The sequence below is a fragment of the Rousettus aegyptiacus genome, unplaced genomic scaffold, assembly GCF_014176215.1.
Source record: "Rousettus aegyptiacus isolate mRouAeg1 unplaced genomic scaffold, mRouAeg1.p scaffold_m13_p_2, whole genome shotgun sequence".
Classification (NCBI taxonomy): Eukaryota; Metazoa; Chordata; class Mammalia; order Chiroptera; family Pteropodidae; genus Rousettus; species Rousettus aegyptiacus.
The window spans coordinates 174,351,241-174,376,558 of record NW_023416295.1 but is presented as its reverse complement, the minus strand read 5'-3'; the positions used below and the strand labels follow the sequence as shown (position 1 = coordinate 174,376,558).

Sequence of the window (25,318 nt, the reverse complement as noted above, 5' to 3'; positions counted from 1 at the left end):
TCGGCTGGTCCTCGCAGGCGGGGGTCACGGACAGAGGAACTGAGGCTCGGGAGCCAAGGCGCGTGCACACAGGCAGAGTCAGCGGGTGGCATGCCAGCTCAGCTGGAGAGACAGACACCCGCTTTTGCTCCCCGCCTGGCGCCCACCCCAGCCCTGCCCATCCCAGACCCTGCTGGCTTCAAGGGGCGCTTCTGCCCCCTGGTGGTGAGGCATGGTGCTCCCCCGAATCTGACTGGGAACGTCCTGTGGACTGGGGAGCCCTGGGTCAGGGGCTCTGCATCCCAGGGTCCCAGACACCCGAGGAGGGGCTCAGCAGCGTGTCGGGCATGGGGAGGCATTCCATCCTTCCTCTGGGATGGACCGAGATGGTGCCACGCCTGGCCCATGACGGGGCGAGGTGGGACGAGACCATTCACATAGTCATGGGGGGCACGCCGAAGGCTCGTGACTGCTGGCCATTGTGGTCACACGGCAGACAGGTTGCCGAGTTGGGGCTGCCGCCATCAGGCGAGCCCACGTCACCCTCGGGGACTCCAGCACTGGTTGGGATTAGGCGTGAGGAGCGCCCACCCTGGGGAGGTTGCCACGTCCACCCTCGACTTCCATAGCAATTCTACGGCTACTCCCCATCATCCCAGCTTACAGGTGGCCAGCTGGGGGACCTGGAAAGTGAAGTGACAGGTCCAAGGTCACATGGCCGGGCCAGGATTCAAACCCCGGCCGACGGGCTTCAGCCTCGGCGCCCGTGACAACCTCCCACACTAATGAGGACGGCGCGCGTCTGCCAGGGCCCCAGCCCAGAGCAGGCCCCGAGTACACAGCGGCTGCCATTTCTTCCCTCTAATCGACGTTGTGGACAGAGGGGACGCGGGCAGGGGGCGCGGGGTGGGGAGAGCTAGGCTACCGCCACGCAGGTGCCCGTCCCGTCCGGCCGCCTGGTCAGAGAATGACCCCGCCTGCCCGGTCCAGCACCGCGCACTGAGCTGGACACAGAGAAAGCAGTCTGCCCGGCGGGCTGAGTCCCAGGCTGTTCGGACGGCCCCCCAAAAGACGTGCGGAAGCCCTAACCCCCCGGCCCTGTGAGTGGGATCTCATTCCAACACGGGATCTTTGCAGATGTCATCGAGTTGAGATGAGACCACACCTAAATTCAGCGACTGACATCTTCACAGGAAAGCCGTGTGGAGAAGCAGAGAGATAGACATGAAGGGAAGACCGGCCCTGTCGTGCGGAGCGGGGCGGAGATGGGGGGCAGGGGACGCAGCCACAGGCCAAGGGTCGCCAGCAGTCGCCGGAAGCTGGAAGAGACCGGAAGGATTCCTGGTCCTGCCGACACTTTGATTTGAGACTTCTACACCTTGATTTGAGACTTCTACACCTTGATTTGAGACTTCTAGCTCCCAGAACCGCGAGAAACAAATTCCGGCTGTGAGCCACGCAGTTTGTGGCCCGAATCCCCAGGCGCGTCACCCCTCCTCAAACAGGGCCGGCTCTCCCCAGGCTCGGGCTTCGACCTGCACGCACAGATGGGGCAAGGTCCAGCCCCAGTGGCCTGCGAACTGGACACACCCTCGTTCCCCTGCTCCAGCCCTCTCCAATAGGAACGCACCCCCCCCCCCAGACGGGGAGGGAGCAGGTGGCTCCTGCTGGAGGCGTGGCAGCCCTGGCCTCTGAGCTGAGCGTGCAGCGCTGTGCCCACAGGGCCCGGGGCTGCAAATGCACGTCCTGCCCTGGCCATCGGCGCAGCCCTGCGAGGCAGGCGCCACGGTCACCCCCACTGCGCAGACACGCAGACGGAGGCCACACAGGGCAGGGCTGGACAGACCGGGCTTGACGTCCGTCCAGCTTTGTATTTTCCACAAGGCACCTTCTTGGCCAGCAGCCTTTTCTTAGAAGAATCCTTGGAAGGAAGGACTACTTACTACTCCGGATAGCAGAACACACTCTGATACGGAAAAGCCCCAGGAGGGGGAGCCTGAGGTAACAGGGAGGGCTCGGGGGGTAACGGGGAGGGCTCGGGGGTAACGGGGAGGGCTCGGGGGTAACGGGGAGGGCTCGGGGGTAACGAGGAGGGCTCGGGGGTAATGGGGAGGGCTCGGGAGTAACGGGGAGGGCTTGGGGGGTAATGGAGAAGGCTTGGGGGTAACGAGGAGGGCTTGGCGGGGACTCTGGGCCTAAGGAAGTGCTTTTTCTCTCACTCACCACCTCACGACTCTCCCAAGTGGCCTGCGAGGCAGGGACTCAGAGCCGGCCGGGTAAGGAGGACACAGCAGTATGGCGGCTTGGCCGGCTTCGTTGACTTTATAACATCACCCAGGCTGCCCAGTGAGGAGGTGGTGTCAGGTCATTGCTCATGGTGGAAGGTGCCCACCCAGGGGGGTGTCCCACTCGCCACCTCCCCCACCCCACTTCTGCAGAGACGCGGTTCGGAGCCCACAAAGGGAGGGAGCAAAGGAAGGAAACGCCGCTGTTGAGGTTCTCTGGACGGGTGGGGGGGGCCCTGTCTGCATGGGCCGTGACGGGGACCCCTAGTGAGAACCTATCCCAGCCGGCCTGGCCCACATGTCCCCACCAAGGCGGATGCTGGGGTCCCAGATCCTCACGTCCAGGTGGGCTGTGGACCGAACGTGTTCACCCGGAGGAGGCCGGGGCTTCGCCGCCCGAAGCCTGGGCCGCCGCTCCTCGGTCGTCCTCCCAGCCCAGCAGGGCCAGCAAGCTCGTGCCCCACCCCTCCGCTGCTGCCCCCTGCCCAGACGGGCCCGGCCGGAGCCCCGCAGCTGGCTGGGCTGCCTCTTGCCGCCAGCAGTCACTCAGCCCCCCGCGCGTGACCCGCACCGCCTGCTCCGGAGCTTCAGGCGAGGCCCTCTGCCTGCAGGACAAACTCCCGGGTGTCCAAGACCCTCTGCAGTCTGGGCACAGACTTCCCTTCCTTCCGCTTCGTCTCCCACTCAGCCCTCCGGGCCCGTCCTTCCCCTCCCCCATGAGCAGAAGACAAAGCTGCGGCTTGTTCTCCAGACTCGCAGCCTGCTCCCCACTCCGGGCCTCTCCCCGGGCTCTGCCCTCCGCCCAAGCCACCTTCCCCCGCTCCCTCCAACCGCGAGGGGCGGGAGTGTCGTGACCAGGGCGTGGGCCGTGGAGCCCACTGCCACAGACCCGCACCCGACCACTCGGGCTGCTGAACTGTTTAACCGTGCCTCAGTTTCCTCATCTGAGAAATGAGAACGTGGAGGAGGAAGAACTGCCCTCGACCCGTCGGGTTCTTGTCACTGGTCTAATCGTCAAATAGCCATGAGATAGAGCAGCGAGAGAAAATGACCCAGGTTAACACACACAGGTGGATGGGAACCTCGCTTCCAGGACGCGCCCCGCGTGCACAGGAGGCTCAGAGTCAGAGCAGGAACGTGGCGTATAAGACTCCCGAGCTGGGGAGGAAGCGAGGCGCCTGGGGGCTCCAGGACGTCATCGCAGGATGGAAACACTCGTTCGGTCATTCGTAGTTTGCCCTGGCATACAGGTGGGTCAAAAACAAGGTAACCTCTGACAATCTCTTACTGTGAGCGAGACTTCAAATTCTTCTAGGTGGTTAGGGGGAAGGGCGCATTCGAGGCACGTCTTGGGGTGACTCGTTCTGAGCCCCCACGGTCATGACGCTTTCCTCTCTACTGGTCCCAGGGCTGTACACGTGTTCACGGCTGCAAGATGCCGAGAAGGGGCCTGGCGCGTGCAGGGCCATGAGCGCCAGCCGGCCCGACTCGGCGCCGGGCTTCCCGGGGGTCCCAGGCCCCCACCCCTGCGCTGCAGAGCTTCCTCCTCTTGACAGCAACTCGGCCGACAACCCCCAGGTCGTCCTCCATCTGCCTTTGTTAGGATGTCAGAGCTGGGCCTGGGCCCGCCTCCTCCGTCAGACTGGGTGCTCCCGCCCCAGGGACCGTGACGATGACAAGCATCTTGACCTAACTCTCCTCAAGCTCCCCAAAGTCCCCTGCTGGAGGAGGCCCGACCTTGGGCTTCCTCCTTCCTCATCGTAGAATCCAGTTTGAGCAAGAATCTTGCTGGGTCCATCTAGAAAAGCTCCCCGCCCCTGGTCTCCTCTCCCCTGGCCCACCTACAGCAAGAGTTCTGTTGCGTTGACTTCACAAGACACCCCGAAGCCCAGACGTTCCCTCTCAGTACTTTCCTACCCACAAACCCTGCTGCCCCTTGGCCGCGACTCCCCATTTATCCTTGTTGGGGTCGAGTCCAGTCTCCGTCCCACCCTGAACGACCTCCTCCACGATCCAGAAATATGAGAGGCTCCTTTGGCCACAAGACCTGATCTGACCTGCAGTGAGGTCACTTGAGAGACTCGGTCCACTGTACTTGGTGTAGATTGTGCCAGAACTGTCCACCCGCCTGATTACCCACACATCAGGTTATCTTACAAAGATCCCGTAGGAATTCCCTGGCCCCGAGGGATGGGGAGGGAGGATCCGATCCGATGGGAAGAGGAGTCCCTGAGCTGGGAGGTGGCCGAGCTGGATTCCCCTGGACTTCCAGATGGCCTGCAGTTTCGCAGGAGAACTAGAGATAGGAATGTGGTAGCAGGCTCTGCAGGTGCTGCTGGCTACGGAGCCGGCATCCTCAGGGAGTGTCACGATGAGTTTGCACTGACCACTGAGAGGCAGACGATTTAGAGAACTACATGGGGGCGGGTGGGGGGTCTCCTTCCAACATATCTTTGAGAAACGCCAGGAAGAAACATTACAAAGAGCTTCCAAAAGCATCACTGAGCCTGTAAGGAAGTGAGGAAAGTCACCAGCGGCCAGACTAATCATTAACCTTATTACTAAGATAACATCATCACTATAGTTATAACACAGGTAATGTTGATTGTATGAAGGCCAGTATAATGCTTAAAACGTGCAATGATACATACAGAGTGACGTTCTCAGTGCCTTCGCGTGCCAGGCCCTCTGTCCCTTGCAGCTGTGGCTCTGTAATACTCTGACTGACGGCGACCTCGCAGAGCGATCCGATCATACATTCCCAACTGGGCAGCTCACGGGAAGAGTCTCGTAATGGTTTTCTCTGCCTTAAGCAAGGCCTGTCCATCGTTTCTGCATCTAGGTTAACATAGCTTTGAAACGCCTCTTCTCTCGACCCCCGGAAGGCTTAACTGCTCTCAAGAGAGCGCGCGCTCTTTTCAACGACCCTGTACCTGACCCGCCCGCCTTCCTGTCATCTCCCCTGCGTCCCCTCCTCAATTCCAAATGTATGAAAGAAACTGTAAAACCGTCACTCTCGGGAGCGTCTGAGACTTTGCTCCCCAGCACGGTCGCCAGTGTAACTCGGATAAACTCTTACAAACGTTCTCTACAGGTTTGGCTGTTTCTTACGTCGGCACAGCAATGCCCACCATCGACACCCCCATTTCACAGACGACGTAACGGAGCACGTCCCATGCTGGCAGAGCTGGGGTTCAAGCCCGGGCTGTGTGGCTCCAGAGTCTATATTCTTAAGGACCCGACTCTACGGATCGTATTCTAATTAGTACAATAGTTGTCGCGGGAAAATGTGAGAGCTAGAAGCTTGGTGGTAAGAAGGAGCGGCAGCCTTGGAGGGTAGGGAGAGGGGTGTCGAGACAGAGAGGTGAAACCCGGCAGCCTGGAGCTAAGACCCTGAGCAAGCAGGACGCAAGGGAGGGTGCGACTGAGCTCTTCACACACAGGCGGGGTCTCGAGGGGCTGCACCCCTAGGAATGGGTGGCCGAGAGGACGATCTGCCCGCCGACAAAGACGGATGACATGAAAACTTGCCCGTGTCCACCTGAGTTTGCGACAGGAAAAAGCGTGCAAGTCTCCTTGCGATCCCCGGCGCATGGATTTCGGTTTGAGGAAAAAGCCTAAATAGCAACATAAAAGTGGCCCCAGTTTGGGGGGGAGCAGGGCAGGGGGAGGCCAGCCCCCAAGCCAGGCCTCCTGGGTCGCCACGGAAAAAGCTCAGCTGGAAATAAACGCAGGGTCTCAGACTACACATCATACACGGAAACAGGCCAGAGAGGGGGCAAATGCTACAGACATCATGGAAATCCCAAGGGCTCCCGCCAAGAAACTGTTGCAACGAGGCTGCAAGATGAATTTGCTTGACATCATCGAAGACGAAAGAAAACGAGCCGAGAACAAGATGTGAGGACGGAAAAGGTGTTCGGTGGGAAGTAACCTCGCAGGGCGGTCCGATCGTAAATTCCTAACTGGGCAGGTCACGGCGGGCAGCCCCGCCCCAGGCCCAGAACTTCTGTAGGGAAAAGCTTGGCTTGGCCCTGAGCAAGCCCTGCCCGTCCTTTCTGCAGGTAGCTTATGACCTCTTTGAAATGCCACTTTTCAGATCCCTCCTGCTGAAAGGTGACGACCTTCCAGGGAGCACAAAATCTCCTCGACCCTCCTGTAACCCCGTCCCCGCCTGGCTTCCTCCCCGTTCCCACCCGAATGCCCCACGCAGAAAAGCAGCTGCAAACCATCGTTTCTGGGAAGCATGCTTTCAAAGTCTGTTGAGATCTTGCCTCTGTTTCCCACAGATTTTTATTATAATTCTCTGTGGGTCTGGACATTCTTACATCGACAGATGTCCAAACGCCAGATGCCTATTAGGAAGCCAGTGTCCGGGGCGTGGGTGGCGGGGGTACCAGCTTACCGGGGACCTACGGAGGTGTGAGGGGCCGGGAGCCGGGAGCGGGGAGCGTCTGCAGTCTCCGTGTGGACTTCCCTGTCCCCCCGAGGTGTTCCCCCCACCACCGGTCTGTGTAAGAGTCCGACTGACTCAAGGGCCTGGGTGTGTGTGGGAGGGTGCCGGGAGGTCCACTCCCGTCCCACACCTGGCCCTGCAATGAACAGATGCACTTCGAGATGAACTGGAACTTTCTGCTGCTCCACGCCTGACCAAAGCCCAGCTGGAGTCATATGCATGAGCACGTCCAGGGGACACACAGTGGCCCTCGGCCCTGGACCGCAGCCTGCCAGGCCGGGCCCTGGAGTTTTTCAGGGTCTGGGAACCTATGACAGTGAGTGTGCCTTTGCTCGGGGAGGGGAGTGTGGCTTTCGGGGGCTTCTCTGCGAGGGGCTGGGGGAGAGCTGAGGAGCGGGCACCGCCGGACCGTCTGTGGGGAGCATCTGGGGCACCCAAACATCTGGCGCGGAGGACAGAAAGCATTACTCCTGTAGTTAAACCCGCATGGCTCTACTACAGAGCGAGGCGGACTCATGGATTTTGCAGGTAATACGTGAAACTTCAGTCATCTCACGGGGCCCCGCTCGTAGACCCCTGAGGACGCCCCCTCCCGTCCCCGGCAGTCGGGAGAGCCTGAGGACTCTGCTCCAGACCCTGGGTCCTTGGGTCAAGCCGGACCGCACGAGCACTGAGGACGCCACTCAGCACACCGCACGGGGACCCTTTACGAGGGCCCCTCGGGCCTCACGACGGGGAGAAGCTGTGCGTTCATCTCGCGGGCATGACTAATCTAGCGAGGGAGCCTCTTTCCCTCTTTGCTCTTCTTGCTAGGAAGCTCAGGGTCAAAAACCAGCCCATTTCTCAGACATGTCGTGAACGCCCTGGCACTTTTTAAAAATCCAGATGCATGTCGACGGTGACAATAGCAATGTGTCATGAGCATCTCCAAGAGCCAAGCCCAGACCTGAAGGATGCGCACGCACCGTCAAGCTGCTGCAGTACCCTCGGAGGCGGCCGTCGCCACCCTGCTCTCCGGGGGGCAGGGCTGCTGAAGCTGTGGGGGACGAGGTGGGGGCCCGCAGACGGGGTGCTTCCCCCCGCGGCCCACAACGCAGCAGAATAGCACCAGCCCTCAGACTCGGCTCCCTGGGGTGGGAGGGGTGGGCTAGCGAGGAGACTGGGAGGATCCCCTTCCCCAGTGTCTGGGGGGCAAGGGGCACGTCCCCCAGGGCCCCGAGACCGCCAGCCCTCCTCCCACGGCTGCGTCAGGGTTCCTGGACTTCCTTTGTCCATAAACTCGGTTTGAGTTTGGGGACCGACACAAGGGGCTAAGAAAGGGCATTTAACAAAAACCACCCGGACCTCCTTTCCGTTTCAACATCGTAAAAGCGGGAGGAAGTGAGTTGGGGCCTCTGAGGACGGATGCAGGGTGACCTTGTTCCCAGGCCCTCCCCACCCCGCTGTCGCCCACAGGAAGCCAGGCCCAAGGGCCCCTGGAGTTCACCCAGCCCAGCGGTCCACTTTACAGGCGCGAAGACTGAGGCCACGCTGGGACCCCCACGGGCGCGGCTGTGCTAATGACCGGGGAGAAGCAGCAAATGCTAAGGCCCTGCAGGGTGCTGGGCACGCCGACACCCTCCCTCCGGGGGCAGCCCTACCGGCCAGAGTTCCCAGGACAAGGAGACCGAGCCCAGAGGAGGGAACTGACCTGCCTCGCTGCACAGCAGGTTAGTGCAGGGCTGAGACCTGGGCCAGCTCTGACCTGGAGGCCACACACCTCACACTGTCACTCCTGCCTCTGCCATCGAGTCGTTACTAGCCGTGAGCGCCTACTGCGTGCCAGAGCCTGTCCCCAGCGGCTGCCACGTGTCCCCACGGGAGGCGGGGCGGTTCCAGGGCTCCTGAGAAGGACACGGACTGCATCGGGGTTGTTCTAAAGAGCCTCCAGCGGCAGTGACATTTCGGTCGGGCCTGGAGGGCTGACCTCGCTCAGCAGGGCTGGGGTGAGACAGGGAGAGGACTGACCAGCAGCGGTGACGAGGGCACCAGCGGGGACGTGCCCAGGGGCCGGCCCTGTGCTCAGCAGCTACGGGCGCCATCCGGGTGGAAAGTCACACGGGGAGGGGCCCTGGAGGGGACAGCACAAGCCACACAGGTCAAGGCTCCTCAGGCCCCTCGGTTTCCCCTGACTCCCACGCTCTGTGCCCCGATGCGCTTGCTGTCCCCAGACCTGTCCCCTGGATGGGGGGCCAGGGCTGGGGCTCACACAGACAGGGTGTCCCCCGGCACAGGCCCAACACCGCCCGGAACCCCAGGCGCTGGACGTGGAATGAAGCCAAAGGGCATGGGGGGGGGGGTGGGAGATGCAGGGTGGGGAGGGTGTGAGGCCCACAGGCCGGGAGGAGAGTGGGCGCCACGCTGCCAGCCTCGAGGTGGCAGAGGGGTTCTGCACGGGAAGCCCAGCTCCTGGGGTTCGGACCTCCTGACTGCCCACTCTGCCCGCCGTCCCCACCCCTGCACCCCAGGCCTCGCCAGCCCCCGGGCTCTCCCGGCTCGAGTGTCCCAGCTGGCTCTACCGTCCCCAGGAGTGCAGCCTTGGGGGTGTCACACAGGGACGATGACGTGGCCTCGTGAGGTTGTGGCCGTGGCGGAAATGCCCACGGATGTGGAATGGGAGCCGGAGGCCTTTGGGACCCCCGGCCAGCAGGGTGCTGAGATGCGGCCGGGCTCCAGCTCCTGCTCCTCGGCCTCGGGAGGCTGGTCGGCAGAAAAGGCCCGGGCCCGCTTCTCACCTGCTGCACCCCCTGAGCCTCGGTCTCCCTGTCTGTAAGGTGGGGAACGGGCCGCCCGGGACGGCGTGAGCTCGTGCTGGCCTCGCCTTCTGCCGGTGGCACGGATGGTGGTTACTGAGCAGGGTCCCTCCGTTCCACCTGCTCTGACTGTGGGGGCTGGTGCGGTGTGCCCCGGGGCTGGGTGGGGGCCCTTGGCCACGCTCAGGCACTGTGCTTAGAGCCGAAGCTCAGAGAGAACTCCCTGAGGGCCCGGGAGCCACCCGTGACAGGGCCGGAGCCGGGCGCTGGCAGCGCACAGTGGGCTGGTGCCTGCTCTCTGGGAGCTCTCTCTGGGCGTGGGCGTGGGCATGGAGGGGCCGCGGCCCCTGGGGGCCCCTCCTCCACATCGTCCCGCTAGTTTCTGGTTCTCAGTCATCGAAGTCTGGGTCCTTTCTCTGTGGCTCCCAGAGTGGGTGGCAGGTCGGGGGGGGGGATGCCCGGGGAGCCTCAGGACAGCTGCTGGGCCCCCCACACCGGCTCAGCCCAGGGATTTCCCCAGGCGCCAGGGGCAGGTGGCAGGGAGGGGTCTCTAGGGCCTCACTGTGGGGAGGAGACGAAAGGGTGGGCGTGGGGTCCCAAGCACCCAAGCCCTTGCAGGGAGCCTGGGCCAACAGCCTCTGGGGCGTCTGAGGGGAGAGGAAGTAGAGCCAAGAGTCTCCTTGGGGCCTCCCGAATAAATTAAGGTGGAGGTCAAGATCCTGGCAAAAGGTGCTGTCCTCGGGGGCCAGGCCCACTTCCTGTCCACATGTTGCCCTTCGTTCTGTCCGGGATAACCTTCCCCTGAGCCTGGGCTGCTTGGCCAACTCCTGATCATCCTGCAAAGCCCTACCCGGGGTGCCCTCATCCACCAACGCCATCTCCGTGAGCCCTGCCCCACCACACACACACACCCGCATTTGGGGGACAGTCCCGTCCAGGCCCCCGGAAGCGGCGGGGCCACTTCCCACGTACTGGGCCGATCTCCACGGCATTCCCAGGTGGGGCGGGCCGTCTGCCGCCCCCTCCGCTGAGGACACGGGGGCCGTGAGGGCACTGCGACTCCCCGAAGGCTGTTGCCACGTTCCCTCCTCTTCATTCAACCAGTCTCTCCTGGGAACCTGACCCGCGCCGGGCCCTGCGTTCAGGGACGGCCTGGACCCGACCTCGGCCAAAGCTCGCGCCCCGCGCCGGCCTCGCAAGGGCTCTGGGAGGAAGATGGACCGTGGGGGGCGGTGGGGGAACGTCCTCCCCCTACCAGTGGGGCCCAGAGGCCCACACTGCACACGCCACGGAGTCTACAGCCCAGTGGCCCAGACCGCATCCAGGGCGCCCAGCCCACCCCGCCTTCTCTGTCTACCCTGCTCGTGCAGCTGAGAACCCGTAGGGGGCAAGGCTGGCCAGGGAAGAAGGATGGGGCCCTCGGTGGGCCTGGGGGGGCCTCCCCGTCCCCTCTTTCCTGTCGCCCACCCACTGCCTACAACGGCCATCAGAGCCCGGACCAAGGTGATGGCCGCCGAGCCCGACTGTCAGCGAGGCCTTTTCCTGCACTGGTTTTTCTCACCACTGGGTAGAGCAGAGGGCGTCTCACCCGTGCGGGCCCCGCCGCCTCTGTGACTCGGGTCAGACGTGGGCCCCGCCGAGACCTCAGTCCTGGGGGCGCGGGGCAGCCTGAGCCCCTCTCAGGCCGCCCCCCCCATCCCCCCGACCTGGGGCTGCGGCCCACGCCCCTGGGTCGGCATCTGGGGTCGCGTCTGCCCGGACCTCCTTCCGGCTGCTGCTCGGGGCTCCTTCCGGTCGGTCTTGTGAAATGCAATGCATGTCCCATTCCTGTGGCCTGTCCTTCTTAGAGCCCTGTCCCCGAGGCGCCTCGTCTTGTCCCCCTGACGAGCGACCGGGTGGGCAGTGCGGCGACCATGGGGTGGGCCCGGCGAGGGCTCAAGGGGCGGGCTTCCGAACCGTCCCGGGAGTGGCGCGGCTTTGGTCTGCGCTGTCGCCTTCTAATCCCCACTCCACACGGGACAAAACAGAGCCCGGGCGGCTGCGGGGGAGGCCGGCTGTTCCAAGTCGGGTCCTGAGGACAGACGGACCTGGATTCGAAGTGCAGCTCCGTCCGTCGCTGTGGCTCGGCCCCCTGTGAAATGAGGACACGGCGCTGCCCGCCCCACAGGGCCGGGGAAAGGCTGTCGCGGGCTCCATAGTGCGAGGGGCCCCGCCTCGCCTGGTGGTGGGGGCGTGTGAGTCTGTGCGTGTGTGTGTGTGTGCATGTGTGTGCGTGTGCGCGCGCATGCGTGCACGTGTGTGCAGTTCTTGTGATTCCGCCAGGAGCTGTCCCCTGCGGCCACTCAGGACCTGGTCCCTCACCGTCCACCTCGCCCTCCTCGGTCCCCGGCCACACAGCACTCACGGGGCCCGGCACACGCGCCCGCCTCGCAAACCCGCTGCCCAGCCAGCCGCCACCTCCGCGAGCCTGCAGGCCGGGCCGGGGCCGCCTCTGGCCTCCCTCCAGCACACCACGGGTCTGTGCCCCGTCGCCCCCCCCCCCCACAGACCGCGTGTCCCAGCGGGCGGGGGCTGTGTCACCGTGATGGTTGTCTCCCAGGGTTTAGCGCGAGGCTCTCAATACACCTGCGAAGTCGCGGAATGAACTCTAGAAAATTTGAAAACTACAAAAACGTTGCAAGAGGGCACCGGCCGCCAGGGAGAGCCACGCCTGTCCGTCCCAGCGTGCTTCCCTGTGCTGGGCGGGGACCCAGCGGCGCAGGACGCCCCCCGCGGCACGCCCGCCTGCCTGCTCGCCTGTGTCCCTAGAACAAATCAGTGCTGGGTTTGCAGAAGGGTCTTGAGGCCCGACAGAGGGGGCCAGTTGCTCACGGTCACATGACCCCAAGAGGAGGGGCTCAGGCTGGGAGGCCGGCACTCCGGGCCCCAAGGCCTCTGCGCCCCCCTCTCCCCAAAACAATCTCCGCCCCAGAGACGCTGCTTCCCATCTTCGAAGGTCAGGAGGATGAAGGCCCTGTCCGCGGGCAGGCCAGGCGAGCGCCCCTCACAGGCTGGCTGACTCCTGCCTCTGCCAGGTTCCTGAACCCTGCCCCGCCTGGACGTCCACGAGACTCGCTCGCGCGCTCCTCATTCCCGCTCCGCACGAGCCCTGGGCTTGGCCCTGGGACCCAGAGATGAATCGAGCAGAGTCTGGCCCTTCGAGCCCAAGGAGACCAGGAAACAAAATTCCAGCAGGAGATGCTAGTGCTGGATTGAAGACATGAACCGAGATGCCACGGTGGGGGGCATGGGAGGGGCACCAGCCCGCCCTGCCTGGGGTGGACGCGGGGCAGCCAGGAAGGCTTCCTGGAGGAGGAGGGGGTTAAAGAACCAACCGAAGCCCCAGGTGAAGAAGGGAAGAACAGAATCCCAGGCAGAGAAACAGAAGGTGGGGGCTCCGAGGAGGGAGGGAAAGGTGAAGAGGGGCAGGAATGTGACCTGCAGGCAGGAGCAGGCTGAGGGGGCAGCGGGGACCCGGGTGCAGGCCACTCCCAGAGTCCCAGTAACGCCTTGTGAGTGACCGCTCCCTCTTATGGCTGTTGGTGGGGAGCACTGGTTCTGGGGACCAGTTCCCTTCAGACCTTAGCTCAGAAAAACCTTCCGCCTTCAACCATCAGACCCAAAGGCCCCCCGGGCACCAGCTTGCTTCCTGGGAGAGCCAACTGCAAAGCCTGCTGGGACTTCTCTGGGAACCGGACCCGTTCCAAAGGCCGGTCGATGCCTGTCACAGGCGGGTGCGAGCATGTGACGGGAACGGCACAGGCGTGATCCTCTCTCGAAAACGCAGAGTTCGCCCGCATTCCCCATCGGAGCCCGAGGCTCAGGGAGGCAGAGCCTGTCAGGGGCCGCGCAGCACGCACGCAGTCGGTACGTGGGCCCGGGCGCCGCGCCCAGAACGTCCTGGTTCCGTGGGCTCCCGCCGCACGGGGTGAGTGCCCCCCACTGCTCCCCAGGGCCCAGGACGCTGGCTCCCAGCTCCGGGACGTGTTTTATGAATGAGCGAACGAAGCGGCGGAGCCCTGCTGCCCGGGCCCTGCAGGCGGCAGGCACAGGCGCCATCTGCCACTGTTTTTGCTGCGCTGTTACTCTGGAGATCACAGAGACGAACCTGGAGTCACGGCTCCACGGCATGGAGGAGGCGAGGCCCCCGGGCCCCGATGTGGGGCAAGAACGCGGCCGGGCGCGGGGTGGGGGAGGCACGGTCGGGCTGGCCAGCGCCAGAGCTGGCCCCTGGCGGCTGCGAGACCGGACTACGGCGCCCCGGCTCTGGGCCCCGGTGTCCCCACCGCCGAAGGGGGTGCAGGAGGACCTACCTCGGTGGGCCCACGAGGACTGTGGAGGTGTGACGCCGCAGGGGTGGGTGCAGGGGATCCCTGCTGCTGGCTCCTTCTGCCTGCGACCTTGGCCCAGGCCTGTCCTCCTGCTGGGAGAGCTCTGGAGCCCTCGGCACTGACCTTGCTGGGCGCCCTGGCCCGTGGGCAGCGGAATGGCTTACGTATTAGGAGGCGTCCACGTGGCCCAAGGGCAGAGAGCTGAGGAGGGATGAGGAGGGAGCAGGCCGGGGGCTCCCCGGGCTCCCCATGACTCAGCGGGACTCGTGCGGGGAAGCCCAGCTGCCCGCATCTCTGATAAATATTTTATCACTCCTCACAGCGCAGTCCCCAGGATGGTGTCTGCAGCCCACGGAGCACCCCTTCCTGCCTGGACGGCAGGGGGCGGCCGGGTGGGGTGTGGGGTAAGGTCAGGAGTCCACACGGCTAGCTCATTCCTGACCCTCTGTGACTTCAGGCCAGCTGGCCTCGGGGAATGCCCCAGGAGCCTCGCCCACGTCGGCCCCGCCCGACGCGGGGTGCTGGGCTCTGCCCGGCCCATCTTCCTCGTCATCACGCTCAGAGCACCAGCCTCTGCCCCTTGGCCTCGTCAAGCGCCCCATCCTGCTGGCCCAGTGCCACCGCCTCCTCCTCTGGGCTCTCTCTCCCCTTGCCACTGGGTGAGCCCGGGCAGGCCTGTCACGCTCTCTGAGGACAAGGTGGGATCGTGGAAATGGCCCGGTACCTCGCGCACACGGAGACTCATTCTATTGGAGACCTGAACGTCAGGAATCAAATCGGCAGACGTTCCTGAGCATGTCCGGGGCGGGACGTGGGACACACAGGCCCCAGGCTTGCTGGGATCCACGATTCAACTGCGGAGACAGGACCTAACTAATAACGGTGATGATAATCATTACCACGGCAGCAACGATCGCCCCTGCATTTCAAGCCCCTGCCTAGAGCCACATCCTTGACGCCGCCCCCCGATCCTGTCTCCCTGCGACGTGGGCTTCTCCCCCCGTTTCAACGCAGCGCAGAAACTGGAGACAGAGAGGGGCAGGGCCCTGCCCAAGGCCACACAGCCTGGCAGGGCTGACCAGCCGTCCTTTGGCGTGTGACCTCCGAGTCAACACCTGCTTTTTACACGGCTGTCCCCGTGGAAGTGTCTGAGGGCGGGGGACGGTCCGAGTCAGCGATGGGACATCCGTAAAACAGGACGCCGTGTGGCCACGAAACAAATCGCCATCGCTATTTCAGGACTGCTGGACGATTTGGGGATCAGGGAACAAACTCGTGGTATTAAATTAAGGAAAAAAAAAATACAGGACACGAACCTTTACGGGTGGTGGGATGACACCGTACGAAAATAGTTCTACGTCAAGATATATTTATTGAAAAAAATGATGTTCGGGGGGGCGAGGTGACAGGTAAAATTGGGGTCTCTTTTCCAGACTTTATACAACGTGGCCATGTTGGTTTTATAATTAAATAGGATTGGTGCCAGTCTAGATGTATCGGGCACCTCCTGTCTGTCTGCCCTCCTGTGCCGAGAGCTTTCTCCTCTCTCGGCCTCGGGTTTGATCTGCGGGACGGACGAGATGGACAGGACCCAGTGATGCTGACCTCGAGGACCCTCCCCGCCTCTCCGTGGGTGGGCCTCCCAGCACGGCAAACCCGGCAGAGGGCGCTGCCCCAAGCGCCTAACGTGAAGCCGCGTAATTAATCCTCACCCCTATGCAATTATCGCCACTTCATAGATGAAGAAACTGAGGCGGACAAAGGTTTGTGACTTGCTGAGGTCACGTGGCAGGTCGGTGTGGGGCCAGGACGCAAACCCGAGCAGCCTGGCTCCAGGGCCCCTGCTCTCGATAACCTACACTCTTCATCCCAATCTCCACTTTGCAAATGAGGCGGCGGGTGCCCAGAGCGCTGAGGTAGCTTTCCCAAGGCCACGCAGCTGCTAAGCCGAGGTTTACAGCAGTGGACCCAGCTCTGGGGGCCCCAGCCTTCGCAGCCCCCGCTGGCTCCTCCGAGGCCGAAGCCGAGGTTTATAGGTTTATAGGCAGCCCCAGCCCCGGGGCTGCTCCCCCAAGAATGAGGGAGCCCGGGGTCACCGGAACTGCGCTCACACAGACATCAAAGCCCCCCCTCCCCCGCTAGGTGTTGCCCAACCAAGATTCGACTTTGAGACATAAAAGAGGGGTGTCGCTAAACAAGGTTGTACTGTCACCAGGAAACCACCTCCTGTTCTACTAACCCACGACTTCACAGGAGACCAAGGTTCTAATTCACATCTCCTGACTCCAAGGTGGGGTTGGGGGCGAGGCTGGTCCCCCTCAGTGTCTGGACCCCTGCAGGCCACGTGGGCTTCCTGAATCTAAAGCAAAATGTCCTGACCTGCCGTTTGATTTCGAGCACACTGGCGCCACCTCCCCACCCGGTAGCTCCCCGTCCACCCTGCGTCTGAGGCCTCCCTTTCCATGCGAGTCTCTGGGCCTCGCCGGGGACGCCCTTGCCATCTGCCAAGACCGAGCAGGCCCGAGTGAATGAGTGAGCGAGTCCGAGAGCGAACGGGTCTCCCCGTCCCTCCACGGGCATCTCCCGAGAGCTCCGCTCCCCTCACAGGTGTCCTGAAAGACGATTTTGTCCACGTCTGTGAAAACCCAGGCTTGCGGTACCCGGGGAGCGGGGTACCCTGGGCTTTCTCCTTGCTCGGCCCCTCCCGGGCTTCTGCTCTCCTGACTCGGCTGGGAGTCGCCGGAGACGCATGGGTGCTACCTCCTGGTGCCTTGCCTTGAGCAAGAGAGCTGGCCCGGCAGCCCAGCCAGACCCCACAAAACACCACCTGACTCTGCCCGGCCAATTCGGCTCAACCAAACCAGGCCTTTTAAGCCGTCCATTAGAGACAAAAAAAAAAAACAAAAATCCATTAGCTAACAAATGTTTCTGCATGGACTGCTTTCCCTGCCGTGAGAAATTAAGTCCATGCGACTGTCCCTGTCCCCAGACAGTTAAAATAGCCAGATACACATGCAGTGCCGACCGCTGTCATGACCGCCATCCCCACGCTCTCGGCGGCCTCGCGGTGCTCCGGGTGCCGTGCCTCTGCGGCCCGGAGGCAGTGGGTAATAATATGATGCCCAGTTTTTGGGTGAGGAACAGAGGCTCAGAGAAGAAAAGTGATTTGCTCAGGCCACACGGACAGCCAGCGATGGCCTTGGACCCTTGGGAGGCCCTAACCTTCTCTGGCGGATGGGGACTTGGGGTCAGAGAGGGGAGTAGGGTGCCCAGGCATGCAGTAGGGCCTTGGCCCCTAGGAGGAGCCCTCTTGGGTTGCCCCACTGCCTGTCAGCCAGAGGGAGCTATGTATATGACCTTGGTCCATCATCCAATGCCACCAGCCCGCGGTGCTCACAGGAATGAGCATTGGAATGGGGTGGGTGGTGGGTAGGGGATGTTTGTAAAATGCAGAGTCCTGGTACCCTCATTGCAGGTCAGGTCAGGAGCCCGGAAAAAGGCATTTTGTCAAACACCGTCTTAAAGAGGACAATCATGCAGCGGCCCTGGACCCCACTCCCAGCATCCCTAGCAGCCCAGGATGGGTTCCCGGGCTGGGCCCGGTGCAGGAGGTCTGGGGGACCCCTTTCCCCTCCAGGTGCCGTCCAAGGAATGGCCTCTGGGATCTGAGGAACTCGGGCACAACCATGATTTCCCGAAGAGCGTCGCCAATCACCCGGACAGCGCTGGTCCTCTGTGGGCCACCACTCTGAGGGCCACACAGTCCTCGGGGCAGCTGCACACGCACCTTCCTGTGCCAATGCCACGGGCGGGAAGTGGAAGCCGCCTGCAGGAAGTGGCCTAGCCAGCTGGGCTGGAGCCACGCCCTGTGACCCATGGCCCAGACCCTCCCCCAGCCCAGCAAGTTCTCCCTACCTGGGCGCCTTTGGGGAAAATCTGAGAAAGCAACCTGAGGGCCCTGCCCATGGGAACTGGGTCTGGTGAATGATCCGATTTTGCCAGAGGCCAGACCCCGGATGAGGCAGGTCTGCCCGTGTGCCACCTCTCAAGGGATGTGTGTGGGGACTGTCCCCAGGCTCCCAGGGCACGCACTCCCACATGCTCCAGCCCTGAGGCCTCTGTCCTCGGGGTTCGCCTGCTGCCCAAGACCCACCCCCACCTCTGCAGGGCTGGAGGCCCAGGCCGAGGCACGAGGGGTGGGGCCCCACGCCGAGCCAGGACAGGCTCCTGAAGGAGGTGTCTCGCTCCCTCACCATCTTTGTTTGTCGTATTAAGGGGCGCAGTGGAAAGAGAGGGAGGGCTACCACGGGGAGCAGCCAGTGTGGGGGAAGGGAGGTCAGGAAATGAGGCGGCTGGACAGGCGGCTGGACAGACGTACGCGGAGACTCAGAGAAAGTCAGAGACAGAGAAGGAAAGGGGGGCGGGGCGGGGGGGGAGCGAGAGAGACTGGGAGAGAGGATGAGCTTGGGAGGTCCCAGGAGTCTAGGTGGGAGAGGCTGGACCCCCACCCAGTGGGGGCCGCCCGACCCTCACCCCGCTCCACCCCAGGTCCCCGCATTCGGCGCGACACACACACACACACACACACACACACACACACACACACACACGCCACTCCGCCGGCGCCGTCCTGAGCCCCCGCCTTCCGCAGGGGCGCGCGTGCCGCCCCCGGCCCACCCAGTGCCCTCCCCCGGCGGGGCCTCCGAGACCCCTCGCCGCCGCTCACCTTGGCACCCGCGCCGCCGCCGCCGCCGCCGCCGCTGCCACCGCGCGCAGAGCCGGAGCCTGGGGCCGGGGGAGGGGGCCGCGCAGGCCCCGCCCCGCCCCGCCCCCCGGGCCGGCGCCGGGCGCCCGCCGCGGGCACGGCCCCCGGGACCTCGGGCTGCGGGGGAGCCCCGCGCCAGGCGACGAGCTGGGCCGCGGGCACGCCCCCGACCAGGGCCCGCCGAGGACAGGGCCCGCGCGAGCTGGGAGCCGGGGGCCAGGGGTGCCGTCCGCGGATTCCCCACCCCCGTGCACTGCGCAGGCTGTGGGCGGTGCCTGCCGAGGAAGGGGGCGTCCCTGGTTATCCCCGCAGGCCGGATCCGCTCTCCGGGCAGTAAAGCACCCCGCGGTGGTCTTCCAAAACGTCCTTTGAGCGCCCCCTCCCCAAGCCCCGGCCTGTGCGGGGCGCTGGGAGCCCCGGGGGGGAAAAGCGGACGGTCAGACTCAGCCCCTGCCCTGGGCCAGGGGACAGATGGAGCGCACAGAGAAGCTTCCAGCATCCAAATCGTCCGGGGCTGTGGTTCCCAAAGTGGGGCCCGACCCGCTCTGTGGGCTTCACCCTCCAACTTGCTAGAAATTCGAATTCTTGGGCCACACCCAAACTTACAGACTCTCGGGATGGGGCCTAGGAGTCCGGGTGTTATAAAGCCCTCCGGGAGACTCCCAAGCTCCCGGCAGTTTGAGAAGTGCTGCCCACTGGACCTCGCTGACGCCGGGAGCCCCAGACCACGCACCCAGCGCCCAGGTCCCACACCCCAGGGTGTCTAAAAAGGGTTCACTCTTCATTTGAAAAGGCTCACCCTGTCTCCTTCGTGACGCTGCATGGGGGCAGAGGTGGCTCTGGACCAGTCCCCCGCGCCAGCCGGTGCGTGGGATACAGGAGGTCCTGGGGTGCCGGGGAGCGGACGGCCTGGCTGGGCGCTGTGGTGACTGGTGTGACGGTCGCTGGTTCTTACGCAAACGCGGGCCGTGACTGTGTCAAAGGTTCGAAATGCAAGCGTGCGAATATTTACGTTCCCATCCAGCACTAAACATCTTTCTCTCCCATCGTCGTGCTTGTTTGAGGTTAAGCCACCTGGCCCCAGAAGCAGTGTCAAAACGGGCCGGGCCGGAGGGCAGGCCTTCCTGGTGACTAGAGGCTGGGAGAGGGAGTTGCTGATGGCGTCCGCCTGGGACAGCAAGTCCACCCGGGTGGCAGGCCGGGGCAGGCCAGAGGTGAAGGGCAGTCTGAGCAGAGGGGCCGGCCGGAGCAAACACGTGGTGAGTGCGTCCTGCCCGCTGTGGCCTCCCCTCCACCTCCTCTTCCCTCGCCCTGCCGTTTCTTTCCCTTTTTATACCTGGGCTCGGCATTAGAGGCGGCAGTTGATTATTTCTTGATGGGTTAGTTTGTCTAGTAAGATCTAAATTCCCCGAGAGAGGGGGATTTGTGTCTTTCCTTCCCCTAAAGTGTCCCTTTAGGGGGTCAAGACAGCGTCAGACACCGAGAAGGTGCCTAATAGATATTTGTTGAAAGAATGAGTGCGTGAAGGACCCCGATAATAATGCTGCTAGTCGCTTTTCATTTCTGGCGCCGCCTGCTCCCCGGATTCATTCACTGTGCCCACCTGGTGGACTGCACCCCGATCTGGTGCCCGGTTGGGTCTGGCCAGCGGGAGGCGGCTGCTGGCGATCAGAGACAGAGGACGGGGGGTGGATGTTTCCTCCCACTGCCCACTGCCGCAGAGCTGCCGCTGGCTATGTCCCTTTGTGACCATAGGCCCTGCGGGGAGGCCCCCCACGGCTGCAGCTCCCACCAGCTCCCACTGGAAACACCACGTCCTCTGCCTTTTCCTCCAGCCCCGGGGGACGATGGCAGCTTCCCGGAACGGCCCGTCTCTGCCCACGCCTCTGTAAGCAGCCCCTCTAGTCACGCCCCTTGGGTGAACCACCTGGGGAAAATTCTGCTGGGACCCCGACTGAAACAGGTATTATTTTTGCCACTGTACAGAATTGGAAATCGAGGGGTGATAAAACATGCCCAGCTGAAAACCTTAAAATAGACACCTCACCAAAGAGGCTTCATAAACGGCAAACAGGCATAGATTTCCCGGTACCCTAACGTAAACGGGATTTCGGGTGAGGACGCGTCTGCGCACGGTCCTCGGTTGTAACAGACTCTCCTGGGGGTGTCGCTGGTGCGGGGGCCGCGTGGGTGTGGGGAGCAGTGGGGTACGGGAAAGCGCTGTTCCTTCCGCTCAGTTTTGCTATAAACCTAAAACTGCCCTAAAAAGTAAAGTCATTAAAAAAAAAAAAAAAAAAAAAAGCACAGGACCATGCAGCAGGTAAGGACAGAGGCAGTGTTCGAACATGGGGTCCCCTGATTTAAAGCCCACATGTCTGGTTTATGGGGAGTTTCGAGCTCTTCTTCTCTGAGGGGCCCAGGACTGGGGGTTGCCGTGAACGTGACCCAGGTGGTCCCGAAGGCGGCTGACCCCTGGAGAGCATGCAGGTGGCTGTACCCCAGCATGCTCGTCTGCCTCTTCCAGCAGCCCAGTGAGAGCGGTGTGTCCCGTGCGCCTGGCAGGAAACCCCCGTGTCCACGTGCGTGCGTGACTGCGTGTGCGTGAGTGCGGGCGTGTGTGCGAGTGTCTTCTCGGAGCTGCTCTGCGGTGCGCCCCCCCCCCCCCGGCACCGTGGCCACCTGACCTTTCCTTTCCGTCCTTTGCTCTCTGGGTGAGTGGAGGCGGCCAGCGTCCACTGCGTGCCAGGACCGTCTGGGGCTGGGGGTCGACAGGCTGCAGCCAGCATGGCCATGGCCGAGCCCCACCGTGTCAGGCAGCCTGTCCACTCCGAGCCTCAGGCTCCCTGTCCTACAGCGAGCATGGTCTCGCCTGCAGGTCCACAGGTTTGTTCTTCGTGTATTCATTGGTTGATTGAGTCACTGAAAAATATTTAATGAGGAAAGTGCTTTGCCAGTCTAAAGCCCTGTGAAAAGTTTCGTCCTCTGGTGGGGGATTCTGCCTCCCCCCGTTTCCCCCTGTGGAGACTGGGCCGTTCTAGGGGTCTCCTAACACCCTACTTGGCCGAGAGGGCCTCTGGTACCATAGTGGGACTGAGAGAAAACCCGTAGATGCCGATGGCTCTCCGCACGGGGATCTTTGGGGACTCCTACTTGGTCACTACAGACAGGGAGACAGAGGCCAGCAGCGTGCAGTGACCTGCCCAGGGTCACATGGTGTGTCAGACTTGGAATATCCTCCCACTCCAGATGTCTACGTGCTAACCCCCAGGGCGTGTGAATAGAAATTCCTTTTCACGGTAAAAGGAACATTGCAGATGCGATTAAGGCTCTTCGGCTGGACAGATGATCTTGGATTATCCGGGGGGCCCGATGTCATCGCAAGGCTCCTAACAAGAAGGAGGCGGGAGGTTCAGAGTGAGAAGAGCGTGAGGTGACGATGGAAACGGAAGGGGAGAGTGGGGCGCGTGCCCCTGGGACCTGGAAGGGCCAAGGAGGGAGGTTCCGCCCCAGGGCCTCCAGAAAGCTCGCAGCCCTGCTGACTCCGACCCCCAGAGCTGGAAGAGGATAAGCTTGTGTTGCGTTGAGCCGGAGCTTTGTGGCCATTTGTTAGCATAGACAGAGGAAGCCCGGGCGCACTGTAAGGCGGGCACTGGGTGCTGGGTGTCCCACTGCATGGCTTCACTCTGCCCCTGGCCCGGACCCCTGTTCCTTGGCCTTCCATCCAGGGACTCTTGGGGCCGGGAGACTAGCTGGGGCTTCAGGGTTGATTTTCCTCCTTTAGAGTGCATAAAATGTTACAAGAAATATTATGCACACAAAATGACTTAAATTATAAGGGGAAGAACAAAACAAGGCAACCCCACCAGGGCCTCAGGGGAAGAGCTGGAACACAGCCTGCAGCTCCGACGCTCCCCATGGCACCCACACAGCTGCCGTGTGAACGTTATAGTGTTCCACGCCTTCGCGCCTAGGGTGCTCTTCTCACGGACCTTCCTGTGAGCGCAGGGCACATAAAGAAAGATGGAGGCCTGCTGCAAACCCCAGAGCTGCCCTGGGGAGAGGCAGACTCCCCGAGAAGCTGGCGTGGGGGGGCAGGCAGGCCAGGAAGCCCCTCTCGCCTCTGCCCGGCTCTGGCCACCCTCCGGGCCAGCCGGGGCCTCGCCTTGTCTGCCCCCTTGACCACCCTGCCCCCTCTGATCTGTAAATGCAGACTCAAGAGGTAGGTGCTGTGTAGCATTTTGTGACTTAAAAGGAAAATAAGGTTTTCTGAGTAATAATAACGTGACAGTTGCATGCGTTTTCCCCATTGTGTACCCTGCTTTCCTTTTCACTTTTAGCGGCTCAGACTTGACCTTTTGTCTCATGCTTTGTGAGATGGCGCTGGTGAGCATTCAGGTCCCTCCTGACCCCAGGCAAGGACTTGTTAATTATACAGCAGGAGCCGGGTGGCCAGGAAGCCCTGATAAATGGCAGAGGCACCTTCCCCGCCTCCTCCTCCTCCTCCTCTTCCCTGGATTGGAAAGTCCTCGAAGGTGGGGAGCCTGGCCTTCAGCTCTGGGCCCCCAGGGTGCAGCGCAGCAAGTCTTGGCCCACAGCAGGTGCTCCGTGAGGTCTCGCAAATGACAGATGTACCTTGCAGAGCACTGCACGAAGTCGGCACCCAAGAGACATTTGGACAAATGCGCACCTCATCTGTGCACCGGACTGGACTGGGGGAGCGGGCGCTCCAGCCGGGAGCATCGGGCTGCCTGACTATCTGCCCACTGGTCTGGCTTCTGCACTGGACTCATCCGCTCCCAGCCCTTGTCCCAGCTGAAAACCAGGCGTCCCTCTGTCTTCAGCTTTGGCCTTGACTGCTGGCCACTGGTCACAGGGGGGCTGAGTCTCGTTCAATTCAAGGAGCGTTTTGCACTTGCCTCATCCGTGCTGGGCTCTGAGTTTGGGGCTGGGACACAGAATGGGAACCCTGGGGAGCTCTGGGGGGTGGAGGAGTCGCAGTGTAGAAACCGGTTCTGGAACCCACTCGGCATGTAAAGGCCCATGACACAGAGGCTCCCCGCAGAGGACAGAGCTCTGGGGACTCTGTGCCTGTGGCCGGCCCGTGAGGGTCTCGGGCTCAGCTCCGGGCTCTGGGCCCAGCCTGCCAGCCCCCGGGCCAGAGGCCCCTCCCAAGATCCCTCACTCACCCCTCCCCCGTGGGAATGGTTCTGGCTGCACAGCTGCCCCACCCCCTATGGTGCTGGTGCCGGTTATAACTTGGGCATAAAAAGGGGTCTGAGCTGAGGCCTTTCGCAGGGGGCCAGCCCCCATCCCCCCACCCCTCCAATACACACTCTGAGACTCTCGCTGGCTGCTGGCCCCTTGCACTGGGTCCAAGCACCCGAGGCCAGCGAGCCAGGCAATCCCGCCAAGAGTCTGTCTTCAATCACTGCTTTCCTATTTCCCGACCAGAACGAGCCTGGCCCGATTTGCCTTAAAACAACTCAGCATCCTGGGTGGCCTCCTGGGCAGAGGGTCCCCGCAGCCCTCTTCCACGTTCAGCATTCCTGGACCCCCAGCCCCGCAAACCGCCTTCAATGCAAGGACCTTCCCTCCCTCCCTCCCCGAGGCCAGGCCCGGGGCCTTTTGTAGATCCCGCGGGGTTTCCTGCGAGGCCGACCTCGCTGCTGGCACAGAGACTGGCCAGGACCTCCAGCGCCAGTGACCCGGACGTGGGGACAGCGGGGTCCTGTCTCCTTCCTGGCCCCCTCACCATTTCCTGTGATGTCGGTTGTGGGTTTTCTTGCAGCTTCTTTATGCAGCGGGTGAAATTCCCTCTTATTCCTAAATTGCTGAAAATGAAAAACATTTTTTTTTTGTTTGTTTTTGTCATGAGTGAATTTGGTCACGTGCTTTCTTGCGTCTGTCGAAATCGTCTGACGTCGTATCCTTTTCCCTGTTAACCAAGTGAATCACGTCGATTGATTTTGAATATTAAGCCGACCTTGCATTTCTGCAAAAAAAAGTCTACTTCGTCATAATTCGTTAGCCTTTGTGTGTACTGCTGGATTCGAACCGCTAAAATTGTGTTAAGGATTTTGCATGTATGGTCATGAGCAATATCGTTCTGCAATTTTTCTCTCTTATTTTTCACATCATCCTTGCTGAGTTTTGGTTTCGGGATAATCTTACCTCGTTAAAGCGTTTTGCGTGTGCTCCTTCCTCCTCTAGTAGTTTTTTTGTTTTTGTTTTTGTTTTTAATATAAGATTGGTATTATTTCTTTCTTAAATGTGTGATGTGGTCTTTTGAGCCACACTGCCCTTGCCCAGGCCCGCTTCCTCGTCTGGAAGTGAATTTTCCGTTTAATAAAGCTTTTCTTCTCCGCCGTAAAAAATAAATAGATAAAAAGTGTGGGACGCTCCCTCGGGCCCAGGACAAGGTGGCGTCTGAGCAGCTGCCAGCGGGGGAGAAGGCGCCTCCCTGAAGCCGCAGAGCAAACCTGAGGAATCGCCCCTCCCCCTCGTCTGCCACACTTCCCGGCCCTTCCCATCACTTGCCCCGCCCCCCAATTCCTTTTCCTCGTTTTAGTCGAAGGCGGCAGAGAAGCCCAGTTCCAGCCGCCCTCTGGGTCCCCCACGGCGGGGAGCGCCTCGTGCACATGGGTAATGCGCGTGCTCGTGAAGTCGCCTGC

General features: G+C 62.3%; 1 protein-coding gene across 2 annotated transcripts in view; it reads right to left on the bottom strand.

The window, feature by feature from the left end:
* PRR5 (proline rich 5) overlaps nt 1-18,626 on the bottom strand; it is a 47,945-nt gene extending 29,319 nt beyond the window's left edge. The window contains exon 1 of one of the 2 annotated variants that reach the window (XM_036237645.1): nt 18,609-18,626. The gene's annotated coding sequence lies outside the window, so the exon portion shown is untranslated. Of the gene's footprint in view, nt 1-13,864; nt 14,017-18,608 lie in introns of those variants that run through there. The other variant, XM_036237649.1, reaches the window with a different exon arrangement.
* Between the last annotated feature and the right edge of the window lie 6,692 nt (nt 18,627-25,318).